This window comes from Triticum aestivum, chromosome 7D (genome assembly GCF_018294505.1).
Source record: "Triticum aestivum cultivar Chinese Spring chromosome 7D, IWGSC CS RefSeq v2.1, whole genome shotgun sequence".
Classification (NCBI taxonomy): domain Eukaryota; kingdom Viridiplantae; phylum Streptophyta; class Magnoliopsida; order Poales; family Poaceae; genus Triticum; species Triticum aestivum.
The window spans coordinates 435,412,398-435,429,043 of NC_057814.1; positions in this window are offsets into that span (position 1 = coordinate 435,412,398).

Consider the following 16,646-nt stretch of genomic DNA (forward strand, 5'->3'; position numbering starts at 1 on the left):
CCTCAGTCGGGCGTCTGAGCGACACCACAGAGAGGGCTTATATAAGAATAATCACAGTGAATATCCAGGAGGTAGAACCGTCCCAGGGATACTCAATAATTCAAATAAAGTAAACGGTTAGTCCATAATAATAATAGTCATCTACCTCATAAGTCATAGGTAAAATCAAAGTTCTAGTCTAGCCGTTTCTCCATCCGAAGACCGTCATTATGTCCCATCTCAGACTGTAGTCCTTACCCATGGACCTGGCTATCCGAATAGATATAACCTCTGCAGAGGGTGTACTCTTTATCCACGAGTAACGGATTTATTTAGTCAATCGGGACTAATTCCGCCTACGGTCTTTTAATTGAAAACGCGCCTGACCTGCACACACCAGCTTAACTTACCGGTGTCTGGAATTACCCACGACACCTGTCAAGCAAAACTCTAAGTGGGGAGGCTACAACCTCGACGTAGCATGGGATCAAATTTATGTCGCGCGCTCTAAGGGGTGCCCCCCTCTCGGTCCCAACCGGAAACACCCATGCCCCCGGACCAGGTGGCATGCCTACCGGAGGCCTTCGGTATCTTCCACCATGGCCTCTCTGTACGGTGTGTGCTTTGGTAAGGGGTTGACAACTTACTGAACCGTACCCTACCTGCGACAGGGACAAGTGGTAGTACAAAACAAGTAGGGGAAGTTGCTGAACTAGACTCGACCTACGGCCGACTCAGGAGGTCCAAGTATTCTCCATAAGACAAATATATTTCCATTAACAGAAAGTCACCACCCATCAAACCTCACCATGCCATACCGGACACACTCGTCTCGACGAGGAACTAGGGACAAACTCGTGTCTACCCAAGACAACAACCTTCCCGGCCTCCTTCCGGTATGCATGAAAAGCTCACGAGGATGACTACTATCATCAGCATGACCATTACTACCAGCGAGGAATCTCCATTGTGCATTCATGCAAATGATTTTTATCGTCACATAAAAATAACGTATGCTCCAAGTCAAGTGGTGTTGTAACCGTATCAAAACACCTCACAAAAATATTATGCCAGAGTTCAGAATGCTTGCCTTCAAGAGTATGCAAGGGGGTGCACTTTTTGAAAGTTTTCTTCTCTCTCCATTTCCTATTTGAAAAAAAATATCCAAATAGCAAATATTTCAAAAACATTACAAAACGTTGTCCCAAATATTTTTGAAATAAATCTTAAAATAAACTAGATGAAATTTGAGAGAGGTAGGAAAAAGAATCAACTCATTTGGAGTTTTATTTTAAAAGATATAGCCAGTCAAAGTTGAGTCAAAGTTCTGTTTAAAAATAAACAGAAAAAGAAAACGTTTCGGAGGGGCTTACGCTTTCTGTTCAGCGAAACGTATTTTGCGAAACACGTCTCCACTTAAAACAAGCGTCGGCGGGGTTGGGTCGCTGACAGTGGGTCCAGCGGGCCCACTGGTCAGGTTTGACCAGTCCTTTCTCCCTCCTCTGCCTTTGCCCGAACGGAGGCGGGACTCCGGCGATCGCCGCCGGCGATTGGCGGCTCCTCGCGGGCTCCGGAGGGCAGGGATGGATCCGTGGCTCCAGGGCGGTCCTCCCGGTGGTCGAGGAGGCCTTGGGGGTGATGGGAGTCGCCAGCGGCGAGCTCCGCGCCGGAGGAGGTTTCAGGCATGATTGGGGGTTTGGGCTGTGGTGGCTCTCGATCGAAGCTAAGAGGATGGGCGACTCCGTGAGGTCGAGGGGAAACGAATGGTGGTGTTGGAGGCACGGGGGAGGGTCTGGTTGCGATGAATGGCACCGGAAGGTGGCGGCGGCCGAACCGACCGGAGTCGAGGAAGACGGCTACCATCCGTCGAATGCTGGCCGTGGGGGTGCTAGGGGGTGGCCTGGGGTCGCATGAGTGCTTGGAGGAGCTCGGGGGCCTCCTTAAATAGGGGTTCGAGGTTGGTCCCGCGGCGGCCGTGGATAAGAAGGCCGGCGACCGTCGCTCTGTAGCTGCAGGGCGACGTGGCGGCGACGAGCGCGTGCCGACTAGTAAGCGGATGAGCTCGGGCTGTTCACGGGGGCAGCTGGCGCGCGCGGGTGGCTTGGGCGGCGCCGTCCATGGCAGAGCCCGCTGCCGACGCCGGCGTGCCGCCAAGGGAGCCCTGACGGCGGCGCTGTTGGGCGCCAGGGGTGGCTTGGAGGGTTCTGGCGAGTGGGCGAGGGTAGTGCGTGGCTCTGCAGGCGAGCAAGGGCCAGGGGCGGGACGCGGCGAGGGAGGCAGTGCGACGCGGAGGCTCGGTGCGCGCGCGTGCAAAACGTGCACTCTGGGCGCCCAGAGCACGCACGGGACGTGCTCGATGAAATGCCAGGGCAGCCTAGAGTGTTAGAGGGAGGCTGGCAATTAACAGGACTAGGTTAGGAGTAGCTAGGATCTTAGTGGACATGCTGGATGGGTCAGGGGCTCAAGTTCATAATGCCAACTAGAAAACCTGCCAAAACTGTCCATGAACACAAGGTGTTCGACAGAATGCTAAGTGTATCTAGGCAACTCTTGGAGTGGCCAAAAACTCCAGACCAGTGTCTCTTTAGATGTAGGTGATGATGGCAAGGTTAGATTGGCAAAAACAGAAACTTGTTAGTGCAAGTTTCTGAGAAAACCAGTTTTGGGCAGAAACTAAAGGCTATCATTGCATGCACTTAGAATCCTCCAATGGGTCCACGCTCCTGGACTTAAGGGTTTTGTAGGGAGGACTACAAGCAGGAAAAAGTTCGGGGTTACTAGAGCAAAATAAAATAGGGTTGCAGTACAAATCACCAAACTGGGGCAGAGAGAAGATGAGGTTGATTCACTCAAATATTTCAAAGAACACCAATGGCTTTTTGCATAGAGTTGAATTATATGTATCTACTGACCTCTCCAAACACTTGGAAGAATTTTTAAAGGAATATTTAAATGGGTTGTAGTGCAAAAATACCTACTGGACCAGATTTGAAAAGTTGATGTAGAGCTCAAAATCTCCAATAACCAAAAGATATTTTTGCATAAAAATGATGTGGAAACATCACATGACATCCCCAAATTTTGGTGAAATTTTTAAATGCATTAATCAAATGGTTGCAGTGCAAAAGAGGCTCCAATTTTATGAAAAGTCATTTTAAAGGAATAAAGCTCAGGAAAAGCAATTATGCAATTAAATCCACTGATAAAGAATTGTTTTATAGGGAGAGTATACAAGTCCAATAATACTTTTGGAAAGTTTCCACTTGAGGTAAAAACTCCATAATATTAAAGAAAAGGGAGGTTCTGAAATCAAGGGATAAATCCAGACAAATGGAAAAGTTTAATCTCCTGGCAAAATTTTAATTAATAAAACAAGGCTAAAATTTTGGGGTGTCACAACACTACCCCCCTTAAGAAAAATCTCGTCCTCGAGATTTGTTAAAAGCTGTTTTGAACAAACATTGCTTTTGCCAAAAAAATCAACATTCTACTATGCAATAAAAATGTGGCTACAGTGAGAGGGCAATAAGTGGTGTAAAACCACAGTGTGGTATACTGGCGTTGCGCGGAAACATCCATGGTTGGGGGAAAACGAGATATTTCTACGTGGATACAGTAATTTAGAATACTAAAACACGCTGGTCGCACCCGAGAGCATAGTGCTCTCACTGGCTGACAGGTGGACCCGGGGCCCACTGTCGGCCTCTTCTTCTATCTCTGGCTCTCTCTTCTTGCTCTCCTTCGCGGGCTTTCCCGCACTTCCTCCACCGGCGACGCCTAGCGCGTAGGGCATCTAGGCCGTACTGCGGTAGTGCGCGGCGTGCTAGCTGCCGGTGCAGCCTGCACTCATCTCGCGGGCCAGTGCATTGTCGACACTGCTCGCGGACTCGCCTCCGAACACCGGCGATCGAGCGACGAGTGGCGCTGGTGGACCTCGCCCACCGTACACCGATCTCGAGCTATAAAATGATCGTGGTGCTCCTCTCTTCTTCCTCACACCTGGCCTTGCTTCTACTTCCTCTTCCTTCTCCTCCATTGCTGTTTGTAGGAGCTCGAGACGAGGCTCTAATGGCGGAGGCGATGCCGGACTGGTACGTGGTCCTGGTGTGTGGAGGTTTGGCGACGTTGCTGGGGTTCTCTGTGCTCTTGTGCGCGATGATCCTGGGTGATCGTCGTGATGCTGCCGCTCGAGTGTTAGCTCTTCGCGGTGGCGGCGATCACGAGGATTAGGTGCGGCATTGAGCGCTAACTGCTGTCGGTGGGCTGGAGCAACTCGCGCCCGAATGATTACTCACAAATCTCTCTTATTGAGACTGTGGTGTCCTCGGGTGTGATCAGTTAGGCGCAAAAATGTGTACGAGGATTTGTAATTAGCGCACGAGGTCGAGTGGTTGTGGTTGTGAGTCTGCTGTTATTGTGCTGCGCGAATAAAAATCTATGTCGTGAAGATGTATACGCTGCAGCAACTCAGGGAAAGAAAACCCACTTGAATTTTATCGTGGGTGAAAATTAGTTAAAACAAAATTAACAGCAGTAAAACTGCTCACATAATTGAAACCAAATATTTGGTACGCCGCACAATTTTTTGGATACCACGTACAAGTTACAGTACATAAATAAATACTGGGATAATAAACATAGCGGTGACGTCTACAATAAAAAAGGCAAACGGACAGGGTCCTGAGAAAACGTCTCTGGTACTGGGGCACACTCTTCTTCTATCGGGGGAAGCGGGTTGACCAGTCGATGAACGCGTCTCTCCTGGTCAGGCCTCAGTGGTCTGCCAATAGCGATCTGAGGATTTAAATCAGCGAGGCTCTGGAGATAATCCATTACCCGCTGAGTCAAACGCTCTTGAGCGATCACATACTGGGCAAGGTTGGCCAGTACTGGATCCCTCTCAATTCGTCCACCGGGAAAAGATGCAACTTCTCCGGGTGCTGCACGACTCGGATAATAATAATATCCTTGTTTGCTGGCATAGGGTACCGCAAATCAAAGACGAGCGAGCGCTTCGTACGCAGCAGCTTCTATGGCCATATGCGGAGTCGGCATGGATTTCCCCATGAAGGAAACTTCCGTTGGGTCTTGGTTTGGGTTTGCGGGAGGGATGTGCACCACTGCCCAATATTTCGAGGTGGATGGGGTGATCCTCGATTTGAGCAACTCGTACTGGGGTGGATGGATGGCACTCATGGTACTGCAGGTAAAGTCCCACAATAATTTAACAAAACTACCCGGGGTTGCGTCTGGAGTTCTCAGGTAAATACTGGGGGTCGGCATGGCAAGGAAAGGGCTGTGAGGGTTGTGCACAAGATGAGGGGTACTTGGCAAGGTCACGAGGTGGCCTTTTATATAGCATTGGGGCTGGGTTATTTACCGTGATGAAGGGTAACTGGTTTGGGGTTGAGGTCAAAGCCAGAGATACACATATCTCATAAATGTGACGCATTGCTGTGGGTGTCGTCGGGTGTGGTTTTGGTAGCTGCGCCAGGAATTCAAAAGATGCATCTGTACGCTGACGTACTTATGCATGGCTTACTACTCCAAAAATAGGGGCGCACAAGCGGACAACATTTAATAATGGAGATACAAGATCACACAATTACAAGGCGTAGACATAATAAGGCTCGTTACTACTCGAGCGACTTAGTCTACTACGTTAATGTCTAAGTGGGCTGGCCTTGCGGACGTCGAGGCTTCTCCACGGGTTTCACCGTCGGGATTTGCTGGTTGAGGTTGAGGGGTTGCAGGGTCGGGGTAGTGGTGATGACCATCGCGGGGGTTGCTGGCCACAATCCCGTTGGAGCGTGTTCCCAAAAGGCGATGAAGCACTTCTGGGGACACCAAAGTATTTTGGTTGATGGCTGGGGCGGACCTCAAGGACTCGATCGGGTGTCCGAACAGCGCGACTGGGTTGTCGGCTTCGGGCTCCACTTCTCCTCTCGCCGGGGCTCGGCGAACCAGTTCTCCACGAGCTGCGATCAGATCAAGGGTGATTTGGTCGAACAGTCCCTCTAGTGCACTTACATAGCGTACCAGATGCAATAGTGCAGGATCCGTCTCGTGATCTCAGTTGGCAACCTGGGGTGGCCTACCATACCCATCACGACTGGGGTAGTAGTAGAACGAGCGACAGTTAACTCTGGGCGACAAGTGCCGGAGTTGAACTATAGCTTCTCGAGCTGCCAGTTGGATGGCTTGTGGCTCAAAGGAAGTTGTCCTTCCAGTGAACCTATAGGGGCGTTCTGGCGATAGACCCCTACCATAGATGTGCACAGTGGCCTAGAATTGACGGCTCTCACCGTACATGGGTCCTTGGTACACAACATATTCAGGGGGGTCTTCTAATGCATAGGCACGGCGGGTGAGGTTTGCGAGCACGGTCACAAAACCTCCAAGGTTGGTTGCTGTGGTCTCATTGTGAACAATGGGGCCAGGCATCGTGGCTTGGTTTGGGGAAAGAGGCTGTGCTGTGTTGAGGCTAGCGTGCCCTTTTTATAGAAAAAGGGGATGGAGTCTTCCTTCGCACGCTTGCGAATGAGGCATGTTAGGTGTTGGTCACTGGCGCGTGATCGACAGGCTAGGCTGATAGGTTGGGCACCGACTGCCAAAAGCGTCGGGGTCACTGTGTGGCTATCTTACGTGAGAAGCTTGGCCGGGGTTAGGTTAAGGTCTGGTGGTTTGGTTAACCTAGGTTTATTGACCTGGCTAAGATAGGGTTAGCCAATGGTCAGCCTGGCTCTGATACCAAGTCAGTCAGGACCGGATTTTCGGTATATTAATTTCCCAGAAAATGGCCTTTGTGCTCACCAACCCCAGGATTACTGTTAGCTGATGAGGCACCAACTTGATACAAGAATTCCAAGCAAGGTACAAAATATGTAGTACAAGACCATTGTGGCCTATGAGTACAACACTTGGTTTCTAGTGGCTGATGGCGGAAGCGATTTGTGGTTCATCTGCGTCTATGGGACTCCATTTCCCACATAAACAGCTGACCAGGATAACTCCTGTCTGCGCGAGGCTGCTATGATCATTGCATGGGTTCCGGGGCTGTCTTCGCAATGCTCTCTCCAAGCAAGGAATCTGGCCAAGACAATAGCCAGGGACAAGCCAGTGAGTACGTTTGAATGTACTCGCAAACATTAAGAGCACGGGTATAATATAATAAGGGATAATCATGCTCCGAAATGTTCTATGATCATAACGCCTGTCACGAAATAAACGAAATCCGTGATGCATGCATGCAGGTAAAATATGAACATGCAATACGGGAGTATAAATAGAATGCACTGATCGAGTGTCTGAAATGACTCCTCGAAAGGGTGCAAATAAATTAACAATGTCGCAGTCGGGCGTCTGAGCGACACCACATAAAGGGCTTATAAAGAATAATTAAATAACAAGCATGCCGCAGTCGGGCGTCTGAGCGACACCACATAAAGGGCTTATAAAGAATAATTAAATAGCAAGCATGCCGCAGTCGGGCGTCTGAGCGACACCACATAAAGGGCTTATACAGAATAATTAAATAACAAGCATGCCTCAGTCGGGCGTCTGAGCGACACCACATAAAGGGCTTATAAAGAATAATTAAATAACAAGCATGCCTCAGTCGGGCGTCTGAGTGACACCACATAAAGGGCTTATAAAGAATAATTAAATAACAAGCATGCCGCAGTCGGGCGTCTGAGCGACACCACAGAGAGGGCTTATATAAGAATAATCACAGTGAATATCCAGGAGGTAGAACCGTCCCAGGGATACTCAATAATTCAAATAAAGTAAACGGTTAGTCCATAATAATAATAGTCATATACCTCATAAGTCATAGGTAAAAATCAAAGTTCTAGTCTAGCCGTTTCTCCATCCGAAGACCGTCATTATGTCCCATCTCAGATTGTAGTCCTTACCCATGGACCTGGCTATCCGAATAGATATAACCTCTGCAGAGGGTGTACTCTTTACCCACGAGTAACGGATTTATTTAGTCCATCGGGACTAATTCCGCCTACGGTCTTTTAATTGAAAACGCGCCTGACTTGCACACACCAGCTTAACTTACCAGTGTCTGGAATCACCCATGACACCTGTCAAGCAAAACTCTAAGTGGGGAGGCTACAACCTCGACGTAGCATGGGATCAAATTTATATCGCGCGCTCTAAGGGGTGCCCCCCTCTCGGTCCCAACCGGAAACACCCATGCCCCCGGACCAGGTGGCATGCCTACCAGAGGCCTCCGGTATCTTCCACCATGGCCTCTCTGTATGGTGTGTGCTTTGGTAAGGGGTTGACAACTTACTGAACCGTACCCTACCTGCGGCAGGGACAAGTGGTAGTACAAAACAAGTAGGGGAAGTTACTGAACAAGACTCGACCTACGGCCGACTCAGGAGGTCTAATTATTCTCCATAAGACAAATATATTTCCATTAACAGATAAAGTCACCACCCATCAAACCTCACCATGCCATACCGGACACACTCGTCTCGACGAGGAACTAGGGACAAACTCGTGTCTACCCAAGACAGCGACCTTCCGGCCTCCTTCCGGTATGCATGAAAAGCTCACGAGGATGACTACTATCATCAGCATGACCATTACTACCAGGGAGGAATCTCCATTGTGCATTCATGCGAATGATTTTTATCGTCACATAAAAATAACGTATGCTCCAAGTCAAGTGGTGTTGTAACCGTATCAAAACACCTCACAAAAATATTATGCCAGAGTTCAGAATGCTTGCCTTCAAGAGTATGCAAGGGGGTGCACTTTTTGAAAGTTTTCTTCTCTCTCCATTTCCTATTTAAAAAAACATTCAAATAGCAAATATTTCAAAAACAGTACAAAAAGTTGTCCCAAATATTTTTGAAATAAATCTTAAAATAAACTAGATGAAATTTGAGAGAGGTAGGAAAAAGAATCAACACATTTGGAGTTTTATTTTAAAAGATATAGCCAGTCAAAGTTGAGTCAAAGTTCTGTTTAAAAATAAACAGAAAAAGAAAACGTTTCGGAGGGGCTTACGCTTTCTGTTCAGCGAAAATATATTGCGAAACACGTCTCCACTTAAAACACGCGTCGGCAGGGTTGGGTCGCTGACAGTGGGTCCAGCTGGCCCACTGGTCAGGTTTGACCAGTCCTTTCTCCCTCCTCTGCCTTTGCTCGAACGGAGGCGAGACTCCGGCGATTGGCGGCTCCTCACGGGCTCCGGAGGGCAGGGATGGATCCGTGGCTCCAGGGCGGTCCTCCCGGTGGTCGAGGGGGCCGTGAGGGTGATGGGAGTCTCCGGCGGCGAGCTCCGCGGCGGAGGAGGTTTCGGGCATGATTGGGGGTTTGGGCTGTGGTGGCTCTCGATCGAAGCTAAGAGGATGGGCGACTCCGTGAGGTCGAGGGGAAACAAATGGTGGTGTTGGAGGCACGGGGGAGGGTCTGGTTGCGATGAATGGCACCGGAAGGTGGCAGCGGCCGAACCGACCGGAGTCGAGGAAGACGGCTACCATCCGTCGAATGCTGGCCGTGGGGGTGCTAGGGGGTGGCCTGGGGTCGCATGAGTGCTTGGAGGAGCTCGGGGGCCTCCTTAAATAGGGGTTCGAGGTTGGTCCCGCGGCAGCCGTGGATAAGAAGGCCGGCGACCGTCGCTCTGTAGCTGCAGGGCGACGTGGCGGCGACGAGCGCGTGCCGACTAGTAAGCGGATGAACTCGGGCTGTTCACGGGGGCAGCTGGCGCGCGCGGGTGGCTTGGGCGGCGCCGTCCATGGCAGAGCCCGCTGCCGACGCCGGCGTGCCGCCAAGGGAGCCCTGACGGCGGCGCTGTTGGGCGCCAGGGGTGGCTTGGAGGGTTCTGGCGAGTGGGCGAGGGTAGTGCGTGGCTCTGCAAGCGAGCAAGGGCCAGGGGCGGGACGCGGCGAGGGCGGCAGTGCGACGCGGAGGCTCGGTGCGCGCGCGTGCAAAACGTGCACTCTGGGCGCCCAGAGCACGCACGGGATGTGCTCGACGAAATGCCAGGGCAGCCTAGAGTGTTAGAGGGAGGCTGGCAATTAACAGGACTAGGTTAGGAGTAGCTAGGATCTTAGTGGACATGCTGGATGGGTCAGGGGCTCAAGTTCATAATTCCAACTAGAAAACCTGCCAAAACTGTCCATGAACAAAAGGTGTTCGACGGAATGCTAAGTGTATCTAGGCAACTCTTGGAGTGGCCAAAAACTCCAGACCAGTGTCTCTTTAGATGTAGGTGATGATGGCAAGGTTAGATTGGCAAAAACAGAAACTTGTTAGTGCACGTTTCTGAGAAAACCAGTTTTGGGCAGAAACTAAAGGCTATCATTGCATCCACTTAGAATCCTCCAATGGGTCCACTCTCCTGGACTTAAGGGTTTTGTAGGGAGGACTACAAGCAGGAAAAAGTTCGGGGTTACTAGAGCAAAATAAAATAGGGTTGCAGTACAAATCACCAAACTGGGGCAGAGAGAAGATGAGGTTGATTCACTCAAATATTTCAAAGAACACCAATGGCTTTTTGCATAGAGTTGAATTATATGCATCTACTGACCTCTCCAAACACTTGGAAGAATTTTTAAAGGAATATTTAAATGGGTTGTAGTGCAAAAATACCTACTGGACCAGATTTGAAAAGTTGATGTAGAGCTCAAAATCTCCAATAACCAAAATATATTTTTGCATAAAAATGATGTGGAAACATCACATGACATCCCCGAATTTTGGTGAAATTTTTAAATGCATTAATCAAATGGTTGCAGTGCAAAAGAGGCTCCAATTTTATGAAAAGTCATTTTAAAGGAATAAAGCTCAGGAAAAGCAATTATGCAATTAAATCCACAGATGAAGAATTGTTTTATAGGGAGAGTATACAAGTCCAATAATACTTTTGGAAAGTTTCCACTTCAGGTAAAAACTCCACAATATTAAAGAAAAGGGAGGTTCTGAAATCAAGGGATAAATCCAGACAAATGGAAAAGTTTAATCTCCTGGCAAAATTTTAATTAATAAAACAAGGCCAAAATTTTGGGGTGTCACATAAGCAACTAGTACGCTTGACACTGCAGTAGAACCAGCATGAGCGACGACACTGCCACCTACTCGGAGTCCGAGTCCACGTCCTCGACTTCGTCCTCGTCCCTCTTCCTCTTCGCTGACGCTTCTTTGCTTGAACCGGACACTGGGCTCTGCTTCTTCATCCAACCCTTGTAGATATTTAAACAAAGGTAGGCATCCATTGCTGCGTACAGGATGTGATCATCATCTAATGTCTTCGACTCCCATGCGTGATGAAACTCGTGATGAGATTTCTTCAGTTTAGCGTACGAACAATCAATCATGGTTGTTGCCAGGGTCAGCATTGAAGGGTGAGAGGAGGACACCAGCCCTTCCTTCTGGAGGTCGAAGGGGTCGCCTACAACGAGGCCTATCCGATCCAGGATTTCCTTGTCGTTCCTAAAGTCTACCATAACGAATTTGACTCGGCCGCCCTTGAGGAACATCTTAAATGTCTCGCACTCAACATCGGCATGGCATATGTGGTAGACCAAGCATAAGTCATGCACGCAAACCTGGATCACGGCGGGCTTGTTCTTCTCTGCCTCCTTTAGTTTCTTCTCGCTTCCCAGGACTGTGGTGTACTCAACATCTAGCCCAGCGACCCACTCATCATTTGAGTTTTCGAACATGAGTTTGAAGCGAGCAAGGCATTCTTTCACCGTTGCGGAAGAACGGGTGTAGATGACGTCGAACTCATCGCCGGTGATGGTTCTAACGTTGTACTCACCGCCGATCATGGAGATTTGGGACGCCATGGATTTGGGAGGAGGGTTAGGATTAGTGGAACTGCCGTAATGTAAAAGGACGAGACGACTGGGAGCGAACTGTTGTAAGGTACTGGACTAGTAGAAGACGGGGACGAGTAGGGCATGCGAACGGCGTGGGGTTGTTGGCTTGCCCAGTGGATAAACGGCTGCAAGCCCCCAAACAATTCTCGAGAACTATGCGGGACCCACTAGATGTCATGTCTACTAGCCCCATATCGTAGGCCTGATGGTATAGCTTCTGCATGTTCGCACGCCATGCCGGCTTGTGTGTAACTTCAATTAATTCCGTCAACCGTCGCACCTCCCACGACCTTCGCCTCCCTCGCGCGGTCGCGCCCTTTGAGACTTCGAACGGCTATAAATGAGCAATTTTTTTGCCTACTCCGCATGCATGAGACTCCCTCTGGTCCTTTTTACTTCCGTCAACCGTTTATACTAAAAATATCAATATCTACAATACTGATTATAATGAGTATAAAGCACCTCTTGGGTGGGTTAGATATTTTTTGGGTTAGTTGAGTTCAAACTAACCCAAACTAACTCTAACACATGGATCCAAACAGGGCCAAGGTTAGCTATTAGAGTTATTTCAAAAAAAAAAGTTAGCTATTAGAGTACTACTACCTCCCTTCTAGTTTAAAGGGCTCGATTCAAAAATTTGACCTACTCTTAGCAAGATAGAGGCGGTGGAATAGTTTTTGTAGTTCTTCACAAAAAAATGTGTTTACCAATGCATGCATGAACACTAGTTACTCTAACCCCCCTCTCTTCTTTGATTATTTGCCACATCAGCATGTTTGATATTCCCGTGTGCATGATACCAGCTAAGATACCACCATTATGGCCAGCCTTAATCATCGCATGCAATAATTTAGTGCACCTTGAAATATGAACATGTGTGGGGCGTGTATGTTTTTAATGACTTGAGACTGTACCTAGCCCGGCATGCAAGATGAGACTTATTATGCACCATTCCCCATACCTGCGGGAAGCCCGTTCGTCTCCAAATCTTTTCCTCTCCATGTGTGGAAACAATATGCCTGCCAGACTCTCCTTCTCCCTCCGGCGGTCCCACCACTCCACCCCGTGTGAAATAAATCTGCATGCATGACTCTCCTCCCCCCGCACTCGTCCAATCCGTTGTGACCAGCAATATTTCCACCCCTTCCCTCCCCCGTAATTAACTCCAACAAATATGCCCACGTAGCAGTTACTTAACTGCAGGTGCATTGGGCCACTGACATATGGGCCCAACAGGGGTCTGGCGCACATGTCAGTGACGCAACTGGACCCGCAGTTAAGTCAGTGCAGCTCAGTCCATATCTTACGTAGGTGTGCCATTGCTCGCTATAAATATTGCGCCTCCCACGACATCGCTATCTCCTCCCCCTCACGTTCACGTTCATCGCTATCTCCTCCCCCTCCCTGGCTCCCTCTCACGTCGACCACCATGGCATCGCCCCTCCCAAGCCCTAGGCGCCCCTCGCTGCACCGCGCGGACGGTCACGCATCGCTGTTCCGTTCCTCTCCACTGTGAAATGTTAGTGCATGTCACATGCACTAACATTTTATCAGTTAAATCTTTGGTCAAAATTTAGCACAAATTACAATGGTGAGGAATAAACCAGGACGGAGGTACTACTAGTAGTAGTTTAGAAGCCCAAATAAATGAGTGAGGCGCCTTAATGTTACTCTCCACTGTGACTAGTCTTATGGGAAAAGCTGGGGAAGCCGCCAAAAGAACTGGCCCTAGGAGTAGTACCTAGGGATACTAGGAGTAGTAGCTAGGGATCGAGTGTGCGAGATGAACCGGAGAAAGTAAATGCAGAGAGATGAAATGCAAAAAAGACGGAGGGATATGATGGTTGCTTGTCCGTTTATTTTACCAGGCCACTTATTACTAGGAGTGGTTGGGTTTTGTGATATGACGGCTTTACTGCCGCGCGACGAGCGGGGTGAGACTCCCGTGCAACGCCGCCCTCTACACTAGTACTACTACATCGGTCGTGGTTTATCCCCCATTGAATTTGACTGAAGATTTAACTGACAAAATGTTAGTGCATGTCAACAAAAACAATATCGTTTGATTCGTATTTGAACATAGTTTTCAATGATATAATTTTAGGTGACATGCATCATCATTTATCATACTATATATAATGTTAGTTCAATTTTTGGTCGTACTAATCTATAGTAAGGTGCGCGTGCGTTGCACGGAAGAGTGAAATGCATTGATCGGGGAGTTGTTTATTTTGACAAAGGATGTGGGGGTCATCTCATGTGTAACGGATATCGATAGGTTTGTTCGGATATTATTTCATCTCTAGAGCTCACAAATATCCAGGTGAAATAGATAAAAAAGTATCTTTTGCAAACAAAAGCGTTCAACTGTTCAACCTGCATCCAAAACTTGTGAAGAAATAACTCTTATTGTGCTTTGCAATAAATGATCTTCAAGAATTAGTTTTTGAGTATCCATTGTTATACATGTTGGCTATAGATGACATGGCACTTTCTTATAGTCAACAGTTGGCTATACTATTTAAGTATTAACCATGCCCTTATACGCTTAGACGGAGGGATTAAATCAGGATGACTTGGAAGGGGGCAGAGGATATGTAAGAAATGGTTCATCATAAGTCTTTCACCAGTACTGTAGTAAAAATTCATACATGGTAGATTCTAGACTAAACCATAAATGGATACACTTTTATTCATGCACGATACTCCAATAGAGCAAGATCATGCATGGAAGTCTCCACATGCTTAGACATCGGATGATGATCAACATTTAACTTAGTAATGCAGATGTCCAAGTGAACCTCCTTGGAGTCCCCATGCACATTGTTGGGGTTCAAATAATACCATGCGTCTTCCATGTCCACATCGGCGGGAAGGTCCCAGCTCGGCAGAGTCCAAGTCAGCTTGACGTAGCCAGTGTCGCCGCCCACGTACCTCTGAGGTGTAGTAATAGTGAGCACGCACCCGTACATCGGCCTCGTGTCAGTGTCAGCGTCAGCGGCGTCGCCCCTGACGCGCACTACAGAGATGTGGCGGCGGCTTGCGCGGGCCTCGCCGGTGGCCACGATCAAGAGGAAGACGCTGCCGTCCTCCTCTGAGACTAGCAGGCAGCGCTGATCCTCCAGCGACTCCGGCACGGTGAACGGGTAGCACGTCTCGTACTTGATGTTCTTCGCCAAGGGCCAGTAGTGATCGCCGCACGCCTGCGTTAGGTGATGCACGATGTCCGCCGGCGAGCCCCAAAATGGCACCGGGCACTCACAGCAGTAGACGAAGTGCTCCTTGGAGGCATCGACCAGGCCGTCCATGAAACGGGAGTGGCTGTAGGGGACGTTCCGCCTGTTGAATATGTGAGCAAGTTACTACGAGATTTACTACAAAATAAATCATGACGGCTATAACAGAGATTAAACTAATCATGCGGACTAGCATAGTAGATGAACAGATCGAATCTAGGACACAGACTAGAAACATGAATTCTACCACGATTTCAAACAGGAAGGACAGAAACACATACGGTGCAACGGGAGAAGCACCATTGGCGTTGAGGTTGTCGCCCATGTCGTTGAGGAAGAGGTTGCCGAGGTCGGGGAAGAAGTCGTCGTCGGTGAAGTCGTCGCTGCTAGCAGTCGCGAGAATGCGCTCCCCAAATTTCAACAGCGCCCGCCGAATGGAGCGCAGGAGGGAGTGGCTATAGGGGACGTTGCGGCCGCCGAATGGAGCGCAGGAGTAGCCCACGAAGCAGTAGATGGTGCTCCTCCCTAGTCTCTATTCTTATCTCTATCTCTACTACTCTTCTTTGTTTTTTATAATATACTAGTTGTAGTTGTCAAATCGAATAGTACTGCGCCATCCACTGCACGCCCGGCTGAACACGCCTCCTCGCCTCCATCAAACCCCTTCGTTAAACCCGCATGCAAACCGAGAAACCTACTCCGGCCCGCGGGAGGAAATTTGCCGGACGTGTTGTTTCGCGGAATACAATCACAGTCACTGCAAGGTCTTTGAGCAGGATCCCAACTTCTCTGGGCCTCCAGAAATTTTTGACTGGAGGTTGGTAAGTAGCCTTGGTACACGCTCTCTGTTTGTCGGACTGAATTATCCGATTAACCAAGAGATAACCGACGGCAAGGATCATGATGGCAGTGCGGTTTCGTTCATCAGGAAAAACTGTGTGTACACAGCGTACCATGCGTCTCTGCATGCACCATACCCTGATATGTGCCGCCACACTCTGCGGCCCAAAGTAGGAGAGAGGGTCGCAAGTATCAAACTTTTTTTTGAAACCCAAGTATCTGGTTCAAGCCGTCAACCAATCTCCACAGCTTAATAAATAGCAACGTCTAACTGAGCCAGTTAGTTAGATGCGTACACTTGGTGTAGTAGGATCTATATTTAGTTTGATGCATACACTTGTTCTTTTTTGGTAGCTGATACGTCTCCGTCGTATCTACTTTTCCAAACACTTTTGCCCTTCTTTTGGACTCTAACTTGCATGATTTGAATGGAACTAACCCGGACTGACGCTGTTTTCAGCAGACTTTCCATGGTGTTATTTATGTGCAGAAACAAAAGTTCTCGGAATGACCTGAAACTCCACAGAACATCTTTTTGGAAAATATTAAAAATACTGGAAGAAAAATCCACGTCAGGGGGCCCACACCCTGTCCACGAGGGTGGGGGGCGTGCCTGCCCCCCTGGGCGCGCCCCTGCCTCGTGGGCCCCCTAACGCTCCACCGACCTCAACTCCAAGTCCATATATTCACTTTCGGGGAGAAAAAAAATCAGAGAGAAGGATTCATCGTGTTTTACGATACG